This window comes from Alligator sinensis, unplaced genomic scaffold (assembly GCF_000455745.1).
Source record: "Alligator sinensis unplaced genomic scaffold, ASM45574v1 scaffold1777_1, whole genome shotgun sequence".
Taxonomy (NCBI): domain Eukaryota; kingdom Metazoa; phylum Chordata; order Crocodylia; family Alligatoridae; genus Alligator; species Alligator sinensis.
Window position 1 is genome coordinate 21,552 of NW_005843174.1, and position 17,376 is coordinate 38,927.

The following is a 17,376-nucleotide window of genomic DNA, read 5'->3' on the forward strand; positions in this document are numbered from 1 at the left end:
TCCCCGGGGGGCCCAGAGAGATGGGGGGGGGGGGGGGAGAGGAGAAGGAGGTTTACTATACACGCTTGGCAGCGGACCCAGAAGTGGACTGAAAGTACTTCCGATCCATTTCTGGGTCCACTGCCAAGCATGCGGGGGACCTCCCACACCTCCCTGGCTCAGCAATCGGCCACGGGGGGACCCCGGGTACCCCCTCAGATCCAAGAGGCACCAGTCACCAAGCCAAGGTACCCTCCATGGCAGACCCAGAAGTACTTCTGGTCCACTTCCAGGTTCGCCGTTGAGCTGAAGCAGGACCCTGCCACACTCCCATGGGATGCTCCATCCACCCCACCATCTCGATTTGGAGAGATTAATGGGTCTTCTGATTTGATTCGGATTCAGGGATTTGGCCACCAAATCGGGCCAAATCTCCTCCAAATCAAGTCAGCGACTGAAGCTTCGCACAGCCCTAGTGATTAGCACTAAAATGTTTTCAGAGAAGTTAAAGAAAAATGTATACAATATTTTATTTCTGAAGATGAAACAAAATGTTTGATTTATTTTCCTTAAGCATGACTGTAAAATAGTATCATGGCATAACTTACACTTGCTGTATGATTTCCATGTCAAAAGATACCCTGCTTAATATGTAAAAAGCCATTTTTCTAACTGTCAAGACTGAAGACTTAGAGTGAAGCCCAATAATTAAGCCAAGTCCTTTCTCTCTGATGCATCATCACCATTAAAAAAGCCAAATGTTCCCCTCTGATACTGCTACAGCCACAAAGTCTTCATATTATTCTCTGAATGATATCTGTACAACCTCACTGTCATCAATAGAACTGAACACCTATAACCATTTAAAATTGAATGGGAAAGAACCTTATTGATGATACATAAAAATGACACAAAATGCATCTCATGTCTTGCATTACTGTGTTTGTTCTTCAGGACTAACAAGAATAGACAGCAATGAAAGCATTTTAGTCACAAAAGCAAGCAGGCTGACCCAGGGAATGCATTCAGGATTTGGAGTTTATGAGTAAGATTATGGCCTAATCTGAATAACAAGTTGAAGAATGACTGTGAATGGATAATTATTCTACCTCTGGTATGTGAGAAGCTAGGTACATCCAAAACAAACAGCCTATTTTTGCTGCCTGACAACCTACACCTGCTCAATTTTAAGGTTTTTTTTCCATTGCCTATACTAGTAATCTTTAAACTAGTGTCCTGTGTACTCTACAGTAGACGTGTGCGAAGCCAGTAGATCAGCTAGTATTCGCTTTGGATTCGGCCAATTTGGGGGACAGCAATTTAATTCAGTGATTCAAATCACTGTCTCGAATTGATTTGGATTAATCGGATTTAGAGATCTGGCCGTGGCCAAATTGGACAGACCACATTCCCCACCTGCTGTCCCAGCCCTATCAATGGCTGGTGCTCTGCCTGGTCCCAGCTCCCTGCTGTTTAAAAAAAAAGCCCAGAACTCACCAGCTGCTGCCAGGTGGTGTGGGTGTGATCCCCGCTGCCCCGCACTGCATGGCTGCTGCCCTGCAGTCAGAGTCCAGTTCCAGCTCCCTGCGGCAGTCAGTGGGGACTGCCTGAATCTCTGAAGCTCTCCGAATTGATTTGGAGACTTTTGAATTGATTCGGACCATTTTACTGGTCTCCTGATTTGATTCAGATTCGAAGATTCAGCTGCCAAATCGAATCAGCACCTGAAGCTTCACACAGCCCTAACCTACAGTACCTCAAATCATATAATAGAGAAAGAAATTTTTTTTTCACAACCTAAAAAAAAGTTATAAAGGGAAAGCTGTGTCCCCAGCCCCCATGTTCTACTACTCACTTCTCCTATTGTACCACCAAAAGAACCTCTTCTCCAAAACTTCTTTTTCTCCTTTCCAACATTAATGGAAATGGAAAATATACTTGTGTTGGGGGAATCTCTTTGGAGATCCGGACTCCACAGGAGACCCAAGTCACAGCCATATTCTTCTGCAGCCCTTGCAATGCTCCCAGTTGCTTTTTGTTAGGAAGCATGAACTAAGATCTGTTGAGCGTGCGCACACATTTTTCAACACAGACATTTAGGGAGATCAGATTGAGTTGAAAGTGACCACCCCATCAAAGTCGGGATGGATGGGCTAGCAGAGGCGGTTTGTGTGGGGCAAACAGGGTCCACAGGAACGGTTGCTGGTTTTCAGGAGTGTTTTTTAGGATCAGGAAGACTCATGGAGGGCCTTAGGGGGATATTTTTAGGCCCCCAACCCCGCCTCCATCTCCATATGAAGACCCCCCACAGCAAGTCAACCCTCTTATTCCGCCCACCCCTCACCACACTGGGACTTACTTGGTCAGCTTCTGGCTGTGGCGAATGCTGGTAAAACTGGCACTGGGAGCAGCTTGTGCAATGGGGGAGTTTGGCAGTCTCATGGGGGCTGGCTGGTTCACAGGGAGAACAATATCAGTCTGGGGGTAAGGGGAGGGATCAGTGGGATAAAAATAGCCCAGTGCCAGGGAAGGCATAGTAAAGGCACACCTCCAGGGCTGGGGCTAGAATCTGGTCTTTCCCAGCCCTAGGGCTGCCCAGGGTACTGTACAGAAGTTTAGGACACTTAGATTGGTCTAAAAATGGCCAACTTGATCTAAGTTAAGTGTACCTCTGAGGTAGAGTTAACTTGGATCAGTTCAGCCATTTTTAGACCAATCTAACTCTCCTGAACTTCTGTACAGCCCACACTTAGATAGACCTAACTAGGGATCCAAGTGTAAGGTCTTCACCTGGGTGAATTAAGTTAGACCAGGTGGCCATTTTTAATGCCATCTAACCTGTCCCTAATGTCTGTATGCACCTATAGAGTGCTTGCATCACACCTCATTTGGAACTTCATTACTTGGACTTACGAATATTAAACGGAAAGAAGACAAAAAGCCATACAGGATAAACTCTCTTCTTATTGCCCTGAGCTGCCTGCCATGTTCCACTGGCATGACTGTGGCTCCCAAATCTGCTACCTGTCTCAAATAGGAGGTGGTAAAGAGAAGTCTAAAAAGATGTCTCTCGCCTCCTAATCTCCAAAGACTGCGGGCCATGTCCAGATGAGTGTGGACATGCAATATGTCTGTGGCACCATGCACCACACATGCAGGGTAGCAGCACGGGGAGTCAAAGAAAACCCACACCGAAAAAAATAGGGTGGCATACATGGTGGCAGCACACACCATCCAAAACTGGAGCCTTGCTGGCCAAAGCCATGCTCTGCCTGCTGGCCAGGCTTCCTGCTGCAGCTACAGCTGCAGCTCCACGAGGACCCAAGAACCCCAGTAAGGCTGCTGGGGCCAACACAGTTGCTGTCCCCAGTCTCCCTTACCCCACCCAGGGTAACCTGCCATGCACTAGAGTGTGCATGGCATGGGCATTCCCCAGGGAAAAGAAACAGCAGTGCAAAGTGTGTCACTGCTACTTGTCCCTGGAAAATCAAATGCCCGTGCTCATCTGGACGCGCCCCTGACATTTTTTTTGATGGGCTATTGCTTTTAGTCAGCAAAAGTCTAACATTAAATTATTGATCCAAAGAGTTGAACAAAGTAAACCATATAAAGTAATAGCTTTATTAAAATATTAAGCATGCCCAAGTTCTGTGTTTTTCTTCCTTCTTTCCTAATGGCTATATCCAAGCTATTACTGGATTTACTCTTCCACCTCTAAGGAAAACTACAATAGGGAAGTGATTTGGCAAGGGAACAGAGGGAGGATCTTTTATCAACTCTGGTTCTGATATACTGACTAACTACTTATCTTCAGACATTTTTCCTGTACAAGTATCAGACAATGTAGTGTTGATTAGTTAGCTTCCATGTTTTACTTTTAAGGTGTTCTTAGAATTTTTTTTTATTTCCAGTGAAAATTTATAAAAATACCTTGGTTGCTTGTTGTTCCCTTCTTTTGCAAAGGAGTTTTAAGATTGTCCAACATTTATGCTATATTGGTAGAATGGAATACTATTCAGTATCTTATCTATTACACCTTCTCCACTAAATGAGTTCAACTCCAAAAAATAAGCCTCCCTGAACTATAATGCTCTACCTGAACTACAGCTGAGACCTAAGAACCGATTCCTTAAGTTACTTATCAAATTCTCAAATTTCAACATTAACCAAAGTAATATCAGCTGGTTTTTTCAGTATGATTTACTACTGAGGGATTAAATCTTCATCCTGCATTTATTTTTGTTACTTTGCCAAAAAAATAAAAGAACAGTTATGGCTTATTGCAGTAATCCTAGAAGTCAAAGTACTCTTTATACTTTATTAGCTATTTAAATTAAGGCAGCAGGAAGGAATTAGAAAACCGAATATTCTTTACACACTTTATTGCTACTGTGGCTAAAACTACATTAAAACAGAAATTATATGCAATGTATTGAAAGTTAGTAATGGTCTCAAAGCAAACAAAGTATCAAAATACATTCCCCATACTCCTAAACTTGGAGAAAGTTTAAATCTGGATTTATAGCTAACTTTACACTGAAGTGTTCCCCAGAAGCACTGCAATATTGAATGCAAGCCTTCTCCAGGACTCTCAGGAATTTCAAATATGTATCTAACTCCAAGTCTCAAATAGGACAGCAGCTCAAAATGATAAAACTCTAAGCAAGTTTCTAGGAAAAGAAATGGAAAGGGAAGGAAACTTGATTTCCATCCCCCCCGCCCATCTTATTTTTATGCTGCTTATAAGGAGGTACTGTTGTTTAGCATTCTTCAGCTTCTACTGCAAAGTATAGGAAAGAAACCTGCACCTAATGATGGGTAGAACCACAAAATGAACTCAGGTGCTTTCATAATGAGGGATGTACCACAGGATTTATAGAAGTCTTTATTGGCTATTTCTCAGCAACTTAGATGTCAGGAAGTGAAAGGGAGGAAGATATATATATATTTATGATACAGAAAGGATAATCTGACTGCAGAAGTAAGAGACAGCCACTTCCTTGCCCACTTCTAGAAACAAATATCTGTTAGGTTCTGAAATGTTTTTTCACCATCTTTTGTAGTTCTGGTTTCCATCTGGAGCTAGGAATGCATGCAGCTATCAAACACCAAAAACAAAACACACCACAGCACATTAGAAACATCTTAAGAAAGTGCCCTATTAAGATTTCCAGCCCAATTTTACGATTCAGGAAGAGCTAATCTTTCCATTTAAAATTCACTCAATTATAATCAAGTATATCTTAGGATAAAAAGTCCAGTTCAAAAGTACTGCTTCCTTATTGGAGGTCACATGATTTTGTCTAAACCACCTTAGCATATTATTGTAAATCCAGGATGCTGTATTATATTTATTAAAATTAGATATGGGAAAACTACTTGGGATAACCTTTCCCCTAAACCTTGGGGTCAATTGCTTTCATTGGGAATCTTTTCCATTTTTTACTGCTTGCCTTTTTACTTTTTGCTCTTCTCTTAAGCCAAGCATAAATGTTTCAAGAGTATCATTTCTCTCAGAAGAGAGAATACATATGAGAAATCTTTTACTTGACTGGAAAACCCAGAATAGCAGCCTTTGTGGTGTGGCTTCTGTGGTCATCTTTTGCACATAGATAAACCCTAAGAAAACCCTTCAAATAAACCCTACGCAAAATTAATGCTCTCCGTTTATTGCAAACCTTACTTTTTGTTCCCCCAATTGTGATGTGATAGACCAGGCTGGTGCATCGCTAGGGCTAAAGTTAACGAAATGCCTAGTTTTCTAGTTTGAGCAGTAGTAGAGGAGAGAGAAAACTTTCACAAGATTTTCATACCTTGAATGTTGTGATGGATACATCACCACTCAACAAAATCACTATTTCAACCACCTCCATATTTCAAGAATCAAAGGGACATACTCCATCTGATAATCTGTTAACCTGGAGCTGAAGCAACTAAAGGATTGGAGAACTTTGTAAATGCTGGTTCTGAGATTCATTCTTCCTTTGCCCCATTAACAACATCAAAACAAAGCAGAAGTAAATGAGTTCAGCAAAAAATCATCTTCAATTAAAACAGACTAATACCCATTGGCAGAGCCTTGGAAGACATTAACAGAAAATAGATAGATTTCTAGTAAAGTAGGGTGATCAGTTAATAGAACCTTCTCCAGTGTCATTGCTGTGTCATTGCTGACTTAACTGTGCACAGACTAGAAGAATAACTCATCTACTGGCAACATTTCCCTGGGTAGGTACCGAGAAAGGTATGTCAGTATGTTCCACTATAAACCTTGGGCGTTTCTAAAGGTAGAAAGCCTACAAAGCTCAAGTTTCAGAATAACATTAAGACATGTCATAGCTTCTCATGGCTTCTGTAGCTGAAGCAACTCAGAACTTAGAATTTTTGTTGAATTAAGTTTTTTGGATGCCTGAGGCATCATGCTTATGTTGCAAACTTTGGTCATTTCATAACTTTTCTATGTTAAAAATAAACAGAGACACTATAAATCTCACCAAGAGGTTAACTGGCATAAAAAATAGTTTAGCATGGTCAAACATGATGGTAAAAAGTTTTAGCATGAAGCAACAAAAAATAATTGTTATAATAAAGTTCCTCAGGCTCTTATGAAATCTAAGAACTGCTCTGTAATCACTAGAATGCATGCAAGCAAATTCAGCCTTTAAATAATCAGCATAACAACAACATTACAGGTTTGTTTTCAGCTTCTCGTTTCATCAAAGCTTTACATTTCTTTTACACCACCTTCATGACTAACCTCGTAGCATTCCCCATTATATGCTTACTAGTCTTGACAAGCTGTGGCTTGAAAGCTGGGACACAGTATGCCTAGATTAAGAGCATGTAGGATCTTATTGTTAACCTTTTTATGCTCTAACATTTTTTACTGATAAATCCAAATACATAGCATTTTTCATAAAAAGTTATTAGGTCAGTTCCCTAAATTGGAAAATAACTGTTATTTAGTTTTTACCATGGCCTTCAATTGTATCTGGCCACTGTTAGAACATATCCATCTATTATATTTACATCGTAACAATTAGTACTTTGCCTCTTCTGGCAAGCATTAAAATTACATCAAAGTAATTTAGCTTAATTTATTTTGATTTCCCTTTACTTAGGTATCTTAAGCAGACATCCTACTTTGCCTTCTTGGGAAAAAAAGTGATACTATTAGCCACCTGCTTAAAAGGCATCTGTACTAATCAATTTAGCTGCCTAAGTCCAAGAAAAATGCATAAACATTCAGGCAAAACTGTTGTGCTCTCCACCTAGTCCTGGGAACATGTAATAAAGCCTACCTGCCTCTGAATTTTTTCATGAATACTTTTGGGGAAGAGGAGCTCAAGAATACACACACACACACACACACACACACACACCTGGCAAGAACTCACAAGGGCAAAGGCAACTTCCAGTGGTAGATTGGGCTTTGTGGTTATTGTGGACAGCTTCCAAAAAAACCAAAAAACAAAAAACTAGGATTTGATTTGATTTTTTTGGATTTCCTAGAAGGCTGAAGAAATTATTCCCTTCTTCCTCCATTGGCTTGAAATAAATTTTGATCTGTGTTAACTCTCTTTCAGATTCATTTGCGCAACTGCAGCCACCACCTCACTATTTAAAGAAATGCATATCCAAACCTTCCTGCCTGCAATGAAAAAAATGAAAGTATAATTCAGGTCTACAGCACTACTCTTCTAGTAGCAAGAAGCACAAGATGAGCCAAGATTATGGTTATTTCAATTAAAATCTTTCACTGTACACAAAAAAATTATGTGTAACATGGTTTCATTTAATATTATTTAGAAAAGAATATCTGATCAGAAGACAACATTCAAGATACCTAAATATAAATAAAGTCAAGGAAATGAGCAGGTAGTATAATGGTTTTGACCAATGGAAAACAGATTTACATCAGTCCAGCACAAGGTTTCAGAGCATTATATTAAATTCCTACTTGTTTCCAACGATTAAATGCTATTAACTGAAACAAATGGTATTATATTGTGAATGTAATGTTTGAAACAGGAGGAATGAGGGAGCAGTCTGAAGAGTTGTGTTAATTGACTATAAACTCTTGGGCTAGGTACAGACAGTCAAAAAGCTGGAGGCTGAATCAATTCAATCTTTGCAGGTTAGTCTAAGTGGTACAGATTAAACTGAAACAAGTGAACAGACATTTACCTTTGATACACAAAATGAAGCCACATGTCTGCAGTGGCTCAGGCCAGAAGTTGGGGGCGGGGGGGCAGTAGAGCACAGTTCTGTACCTGTGTTCATTTCCTCTTCCTGCTGCCCCCAAGGTCTCTGGGATTTGCAATCCAGAATTACAGCAGCAGGACTCTTCAGAGTTGCTCATCACTTCCTGCTTCCTGGTGCCTTTGAGATTTGTAGTCCACAGTTGTAGCCAGCAGTATGTTTGAGTGGGGGAAGAGGTGTTTAGTCCCCACCCTGGCCCCTGACCCCAGCTGGGGTTTGATGGGGGGTGGGGGGGGGGGCAGTACCCTCCCCTCCCCCATGAACTAGATTGCATTCCCAGCCAGGCTTGCCCTCCCTCACCCCTTTGTCAGCCAATCCTCACTAATCCAACTAGAGAGGAGATGGGCAGGGCCAGCCCTGCTCTCTGGGGCAGACAGCACAACCCAACCCAGGGCTGCAAAATGCTGGGATGCTGGGTGACTGCGATTTAACTTAAACCAGGAAGGGGTCTGGGACAGAAGTTTCATAATCCAGTTTGACCCAAATCAGTTAAGCCTGATACTACACCCAACCAGTTTCATCTCAAACCAGTTTCAGTCATTTTGGCTAGGGACAGACATTCAGTTTGCACCTGAATTAATTCAATCTTTGCAGGTTAGTCTAACCTGGCTAGGCTGAACCGGTTTGTAACCATATAGACATCTCCCTCTGGAGTGAAGAAATGCCGGAACATGCCTGCAGTGGTTCAGCCTAGAAGCTATGACCCTATCCCCTATGATTTTCTGTATAAAAGTGGGAACTCCCCCTTACTTCTTGTGCCAGTTTCTGGGGCTGCAGGGTTGGCACAGGATGACTGAATACAAAGCGTGCTTTCAGCCTCTTTACAATATCTCCTACATTAACATCTCTGCCTTTAAAGACATGAATCCGCCTCTTCAGGTGAATCACTGTCTGCTTCTTTAGCCTTAGTATTACTGAAGACCCAGGAAGTGAACACTACATTTGAAGATATCACCTACACTAGCATGAGTCATTCAGTAATGAGAAAGCTAGTTGCTCCAGTTGCTCCCAGTTGAGAGAATTTTGACTTTGATTGAATGTCACGAAGAACAAGCAAAAGTGAGAAATCTGTTTCCAGTGATGCTTTCTCTCACGTTATTGCAAGTTACACTTTTATGCCTGAATTAGTTACAAAGCACATGCCTGAGGAATTTAAGGCATTCTGGAGATGCAGCAGAGCCACGAATGGACAGCAAGAATGATGACAAGTAAGTACATTTTGAATGATCTCAAAAGGGTCTGATAAATTGTTGTATAACTCACCTTGTTCTTAACTACTGTTAAGCAGATGAAGAATGAAGGTTAAAACACTGCTGTTTAAAAATACTTAGAATCATAAATTAGAAATCATGTTAATGAAACAAGCTGAAGGTTTGCCATTAACAGGCTTTTATTGCTCTTCAATCTATTCAAAATTTAATGTAGGGTAATTTCTGTTTTCAAAAGATAAGCAGCTATTAGTAGTTTCTCTTAAGGTATGTCCACAAACGGAAAAGTTCAGAGCCTTAATAACAAACGTTGCTTCTCAAATGTGAAGTAGCTCATATTAAGCAGAAATAACTAATTATCAAATACATTAGAAAATGTTTAAGCTCAAGCTCTTTCACTCCCTTTTTCAATGTACTTCTACAGCATAAGGGCTACCTTCCTTCAAACTCCTCTGAAATCATGTTAAAACTTGTCAGGTTCACTGGAAGAACCACATAGCTTTTAACAAACAACCTACGAAGCATATGAGCTGTACTTCTGATCAAAGTTCAGGAAATCCAGAAGACATTGTCAAAACCCACATCATTTAATAATCTGACACTCAGTTACCAAGGAAGATTCAACTGTAACAATAAATCAGTTTTAGATTTTAAAAATGAGCACTGATTTACTATATAGTATGTACCCTGGTCATCAGCACCATTTTCACATGATGAGTGTTTGGTCTCGTTCTAAGTAGGTCTGAATTTATTTTCCAATGATAGAGGTTTTAGGAACTTCTTTTAAAAAAATTACACCTGGAGTCTTGTTACAAACATTGATCCTCTGACACTACATGTTCAGTACTGCACCCACCAGGTTATACGAACAACTTTAGTACATCTCTATAACTACAACTCCAAACAAGTATTTTCTTGTATCATTTTAGTCTTGGGGCTAAAAAAGAACACAAATTCATTTTTCAGTTTTATTTATAATGTGGATCTCCCTGCTACTTCTCCCATTGGTAATCTTCAGCATGCCACCCTACTGTTCGGGAGGCTGTGTACAAACTGAAACAGGAGTAGCCTGCTGAAGAGGTGGTATGTTTGTCTTGTTTGGGTGTAAGGCCATCACTTTGCTTCTATAAGTAAATGGGTTTCCAAGGCTAAAGAAGTCTGCTAGTAAGGAAATGAAACAGGTATGAGGGGAAGAGGTTGACATGTTAAGGTTTTAGAAACAGAAAGCATCTGTTTGCCTCAGAGATCTGGAATATGACAGGGGGGGACTATCAAATGTTGGACTGCCTTGCTCCCTCCTATGGCCTCTGTATGTCTGTCTTCCTCCTCCTACATCTTCTTCCTATTCTTACAATTCGCTTTTTCCCCCTACACCTTGCAGTCTCATTCCTAGTATATACCCCCTGGCTACTGGTGCTTCCCTTTAGGGGAGGGAGGGCAGCTCATTCAACACCTGCACAAGGCAACCATTCATGCACTAGCACGCAACATCTGGGCTGTTCCAAAGCTCAAAGCTCTGCAGGCACTTTGGGCTTGGAACAGTCTACCTAATATACATACAACTGAAGTAGAAAGTCATTCTGAAATCAATGCAACATGAGGCACTGAATCCTTTAAATTCCTTCTACATTAATAAAGTGGAGTCAGAATGGAGGAAGTGCACCAAAGTGAATTTTATCTCCTCATGGATATAAGCACAAAGACAGAACAGTACATCAACAGCCAGATGCTCTATGTAAACCAGGAAGTCTGGTGATCCTACCTGTACAAACGATTAAGTAGGGCACCAAATAATACATACAGAAAAAGAAAATATACATAGGCAGAGGACAAAAAATACAGTTAGTAAAATTATGTGATCAAGCCAACTGGGGAAATTTCCTTCCTCACTAAAGACTTTGAATTTCTTTTTTGTGAAGAGAATTACCAGCAAAGCCATTTAGGCTAGGGACAGAAGTTGCATATAAACCAGCTTAAGTGATCAGAAACTGGTTTAAACCTGTAACAGAACGGAAGTTCAGTACACATAAATCATTTTCAAAATGGCTGAAATTGGTTTAAGATAAGTCTTACGACATTCAACCAGGTTTAACTCAGTTGGGTCCAACCAGTTTATGGAACTTCTGTCCCAGACCCCTTCCTGGTTTAAGTTAAATCAGAGTCCCCCAGCAAGCCAGCATGCTTTTCAGCCCTGGGCTGGACTGTGCTGTCTGCTCTAGACAGCAGGGCTGGCCCTGCCCCTCTCCTCCCTCACTGGAGCACTATCACTGCTCAGGCTGGCTGAGAGGTTGGAGACTGCAGGCACAGCAGCATCTGCCTGGCTTCCCCCCCAACTTTTGCCTCTCAAATAGGAATCCCCCACTCTGTCCCTCCCTCTTCTCTCCCAGAGCACAGACCCCAGTCAGCATCTGGTCACAGTCACACCACCCCCATGCTAACTAATGTTGAAAGGTGTCTACGCATGTGTGTGTGTCTCCAGTTTCACTGGGACAAAAGCAGACAGAATAGTGTCTGCTTAGGGCTTTTTAGAGCTAATCAACAGGTCAGCTGGTAATGCCCCTCCATTCCATCCTTGGGAAAAGCTTTTTTAGAAAAGCTTGAACTAATGAGAGAGACTTTTGTTTTCTTGATGGGCTGTGATAAGCTTTGTGTTATCAGCTCCCTGCTGACTTGCTTGTCTGTCAGGTTTGTGGTAGACAGTATGAAGAGGCAGGGAGGGACAGGGAGATTGAAAATCTCAGTATCATCAACAGATGTGTGCGCAACCCCTCCCCCTCTGCCTTAGAGTGCTAGCCAGGGGCTGAAGTCTGGCAACAAACACTTCTGCCCCTTGAGCAATGAGCCAGGACAAGCCTAGGACTGTGCAGGCAGGGTGGAGGTTTAAACCTGTCCCTAATCACAGTGTCCTGCCAGGGCCTGGCCATGTGCCCCCCCCTCAGCTCAGTATTGTGGAAAGGAAGGGAGGGCTGCTTTAGTCCCCCCAGCTTCTAGTATGAGCCACTGCAGGCATGTGCCTGCATTTCTTGATTTAAAAGTGAAATCTATCCACTTGCAAACTGGTTCAAGCTCTGCAGGTTAGACTAACCTGCAAAGATTGAATCAATTCAGGCTCTGACTTTTCAGGGTCTGTCCCTACCCCTTAAGTTACAAAGGATAGCCTGACTGACCTAAGCAGCCAGTAGGCAAAGTCATGCCAATAGTAACAGAGCCCATGACACTAAACCTAGTCTAATTAAATACACTATGTTCATATAACAGTTTGAAATATTTCAAGTTGGAAAAGGGTTGATAATGAGACATTCATGATATCACAAAGCACAGAGAAGTGCCTTTATGGAATCTTCCACATTATTCAAACTGCTGCCTTTATAAGTCAGCTAAGTTAAGTGAAATAGCAAACCAGCTGCTGATAGGAAAGGCAGCAGCTAATGAGAATGAGCACAGAGACTTTTTTTAAGCTACTTTTTTTAAAGCTTTCTAAGACACCTTTATAAAATGCGCTTACAGCTTTTCAAGAAAAGATCCCACTTCTAACATTAGGACTTTCAAGGCGTCTCTAGGTTGTGTCACTGATGGGTCCCAGAGAGGATAAGACAGAACATGTTTTGCCTATTCAAGTCTGCTGACATGCTCCAGAGCTAGAAGTTTAGTAATGATGTTGCTCCAGGCTTGTCCCCAGTGCTTAGTCTCGAGTTCACTGGAGAGATGACTTGGTTTTCCCAGCCATGGTCAGTCCCATCCTACCTAAGACCTGCCATTACCATAATATAGACAAGCCCTGAGTAAATTTGACAAGGAAAACTCTCAATTTATAGAAAAATCTTTTCTTTTTCCCCTTTGTGTCCACCCTGATTTGTCTGTGGTAACTCCTGCAAATCTTCATTCCCCAATCTCTTATTTGTATTCCTTGGGAAAAATTCTCAACAATCCGAAAGAACAACTGAATGTGAACATTTAAAAGCTGGGTTTCGGGTACCCAGATCAGCAACCACTGCTGCTGCTGCCACTACACAGAGAATGCCTGTAGCTATTAATAAAGAGGGAATAGGACCCAGAGCCAGGCATCCCATCCCTTTCTCCAATTTACACTTAATGCAGCAAGTCCTGCAGCTTAAATAGAAATGGTGTATAACACTGTCCCAAAAAAGGAGTTCAAAAGCCTGCTCCCATGCTTTCTTGTGGGAGAAAGTGCAACAGTAGCACATGAGACTTTGCTCAAACTTTTTCCCTTTTAAATAAAAATTTAGAAATGCATACAAAGAAAATATTTCAAAATAAAGTAACATTGGTTCAAAGTTATTTGCTTAAAATTACTTAGAATTAAGATTGTCTGGAAAATCTTCCCTCAGCTTCACTGTGTCCAGACTACAATAAAGTCTTTAGTCATATACTTTTTCTTTTAAAAATGTCTACAATATTCTGTATACAGAACAAATGTACAAGAGCCAAAACTAACATTATGAAAGTAGCTGTTCATCTAGCATTTCTTAACTCTGACTGAAGAATAGTGGGCTGAAGAAAAGGATTTAAAGGTAAGGCAAATATATAAGTTATTCCAGTGATGGAATCAGGAAAACGAACAAAATACCAACTAAACAAACAAACAGAGAGGGTCACGAAAGCATCTTTAAAAAAATCTTATTTCAAACAAATCTCAAGGCTGACAGAATATGCCAAACAAACAACAGAGGAAGAAAAATTAAGAGAAAAGCAGATGACCATGGGAAATTTCAGGGACAGATCAACAGGATAGAAATGCCTAGTTAGAGAGATTTCCAGAACCCGAGGCCAGGGTTTTCCTGATAAAAGCACAAAGTCTTCTGTTATATACAAAAGATCTGCTGAGAAAGTTGAGTGCTTTAGAATTACGATGGCTGGTTCATTTAGGATTGGTATTCTCAAAGTGTGGAAAGGATTCTCAAAGCATGACTGAAGATGATAGTTAGCCTGCAGCCAGGTTCCCCTTGTACCTGAACCTGTAGACATGACTAGTGATATAGTTAATAGCACCTCCTTTTCAAGAAAAGGGGAGTAGTCTCCTAATAAATTCCTCATCTCTGCACTGAAGCCATCAAAGGACTGAAAGGAACCCACTGCCTAAAGACAGCCTACCAGTTTCAGGGGAGAAATAGGAACCACCACAATCAAGTATCATCCACCTGTGCTGCCCTCAGCTTCAGAAAAAGCACTTCCAGCTACCATCTGGTGGTATGCTGGCCCACAGATCTGTTGGCAGCATTCTCTTGGGACCATTTGTAATAGCAAATGAAGCACAAAACAATGCTTATGCACTGGATCTTTTTAGAAGTTACTTTTCCCTAGTACTAGAGCGGGTGAGTTGAGAAGCACTGCTGAGTTTGTTCAGTTTTGAAACTCTGAGTAAGCACTTTAGTCTGAACAGACTGATCACATGAACAGCAGTGATTAAGGATGTTACACATGAATGTCTTCCAGGAGATGATTGTGCTGTAGTTATACTCTGAAATGCATCTATTTCATCAATAAAAATAAATAAATAAAGGGTCAAAGTAAAACTATGCACATGTATTGAGCACAAAAAAAACAAAAAAACAAAAAAATTAAAGACAATGTGCCACCATGCACTTAAAAGGTCTACAAAACCTAGCACTGCAAACAATAATATAGACCTCCTTTTACTCTTAGCTTCTAAACTCGCCCTTTTATGTACAGAAAAGGTCCTCTTGTGAGAAACAGATTGCAACTTGTATCTAAAAAGAACATGGCATGGCAAACATGAAATCAATTCATGACAAGAGTTTCCACTTTCTGGTCAGGAAATATATATGGTATTGCCAACTCATAAAACATGTCATCACTACTGACAAGCTGTTATGCAGATTCAAGGAGAAAGATAAAAATCACAAATAATTAGGCTCTGAAAATAGATTTAATAAACATTAAGTAATGGTTAAGCATATGCACACGTGCACACACACACACAGAGCTTTATCCATGTTTATCTCACCTCTGCAAAGAAAAGTATTTGCCTCTAAAAAAAAAAAAAAATGGAATAGAAGGTTCTTTAAAAAAGAGACCCCAGGAAGAACAAGTAAAGACCAATATATGTGGGACGATACAGCAATAAATAATCAGTTTGGCAAGTCTTGTTAACACTGTAACACAGTTTAAAGGATATTAGTTAAATCTGAGCTGAGAATATTTTGTGAATAAAAAGAAAAGTTGAAAGCATGTACTACAAATACTACTCAATTTACCTGCCCAATACGTGAAAAGTAAGTTCCAAGGAAAAACTTTTAGCCCCCTCAGTATCCAAGCAGGCTCTTACAAAATTAATGCTACTGAACAGGAAGGAAAACCAAGGAAACCTTCTACAATTTAATTTGGGAAAATAAAGGTATGCCCTGAGGACATGAATGTCATACCACAGTTCTCAATCTTTTAGAGTCAAGGCACACCTCAGAAAAAACTCTTATGTTTCACTTGTTTTTAGACTACAGAAAAACAACAAAGCATATTTTGCACGCAGCTCAAAATGTTTTTGAAACTATGATTTCGTATTTGAAATCTCTATAGAGTGACACCTACATGTTTTCTCATCTAACAGTGCTAATATTGCATGACATGCTGTAACACCCTTAAAAGGATCTCAAGGCACTCCATGGTGCCATGACACCCTGGTTTGAATCACAACATGTCAGTATGTTGCTAAATAGGCTCTAGGCCTGCTAAGTTTAGGACTAGGTCTATAGCCAGCTCTGAAACTTCACTTGCATTAGGTGATGCTCTGTCTCCTGTCCTGGAATATCTTATTCATACCTTTGTCAACAACAATCTCAAGTAGCATTCAGTATAAAACCCAAATTCCACTCAGCTAGAAAAGTGTGAAACCAGAGAATAAAAGTACTTTAAGTTTAAATCAGTATACACAAGTGCAGAATTTGGCACGAAAAGTTGGTTTATACTAGAATTTTTTGCCAGCAAAACTAAGTTACTTGGGGGTATGTGATTATTTTGATGATATCACTAGGCTAGTCTAATAATCAATAAGATACAGTACATGTATTAGTAATGTATTGCACATGTAATGTGTACTTATTGGTTGGAAAGAGATAATGAGAATGGTAAAAAAATGGTTGGATGTCTGTTTTAGAGTTAATGACTGCATTTGAGAACTAGGATGTTAAGGGGAATGGTTTGTTGGGAGTTTTCTTTATAAAAAGATTGAATTGTGCATTTTAAAAAGAAATTTTGAACTGACAGCCTTAGGGACTGAAGTCCTTTCATTTGCAATCCATTTATCTGTGGACTTCTTCTACCACCTTAGGAATGTGCCACACCCCTGAAGTGGAGGGACTAGGGCCAGAAAACAGGTCAGTGTGCATAGCTACAATTCTCAATACTTCTGATGAGATTCCCAAATAAGGTGTCAGTTACCTAATCCCTAAGCCAGAAAATAGTTGCCCGATACATTCTGAAGTAAAACTAGAAAGTAAGGCCAGTAAGAAGTAGTAGTTTTTAGGATTTGATGAGCTGAAACAGTTTGTTACAAAACTGTACAACTCAGGGGTGGTAGTGAATGAAGCTTGGTGTTAGATGAGCATAGAAACAGATAAGATTAGATTTGGGGGGGAAGTCTGAGGAGGAACTTGAAGAGCAAGGAGGGGATTTTGTACTAAATACTGAAGCGGACAAGATGTTTTCTGCCTTCAGGCAATGGTTCCTGTTTTTGAGTATGACTAAGATTGTTTCCATATTGTGATGAAACACAAGTTCAGACATACCGTAAGGAAAAAAAAAAAGTTACTTTCTGGGTCAGATTTTCTGTCCTTTTTATACTGAAAATTGACATAAAACCTATCAAATAAGAATCATTCCCAGTGGGGTAGTATTCTCACCAGAAGTAAAGTGAACACTTACAGAACTCTATGTTACACCACTCTGCTGA

At 40.4% G+C, this 17,376-nt stretch overlaps 2 protein-coding genes across 9 annotated transcripts in view; one reads left to right on the forward strand and one right to left on the reverse strand.

The window, feature by feature from the left end:
• MED12L (mediator complex subunit 12 like) overlaps nucleotides 1-17,376 on the reverse strand; it is a 226,121-nt gene that overhangs the window by 21,409 nt on the left and 187,336 nt on the right. The gene's annotated exons all lie outside the window — the stretch shown is intronic.
• The window catches only part of GPR87 (G protein-coupled receptor 87), a 22,055-nt gene continuing 13,888 nt past the window's right edge, over nucleotides 9,210-17,376 (forward strand). The window contains exons 1-2 of one of the 2 annotated variants that reach the window (XM_025194251.1): nucleotides 9,428-9,449; nucleotides 16,756-16,801. The gene's annotated coding sequence lies outside the window, so the exon portion shown is untranslated. Of the gene's footprint in view, nucleotides 9,450-16,755; nucleotides 16,802-17,376 lie in introns of both variants that reach the window. The other variant, XM_006037801.3, reaches the window with a different exon arrangement.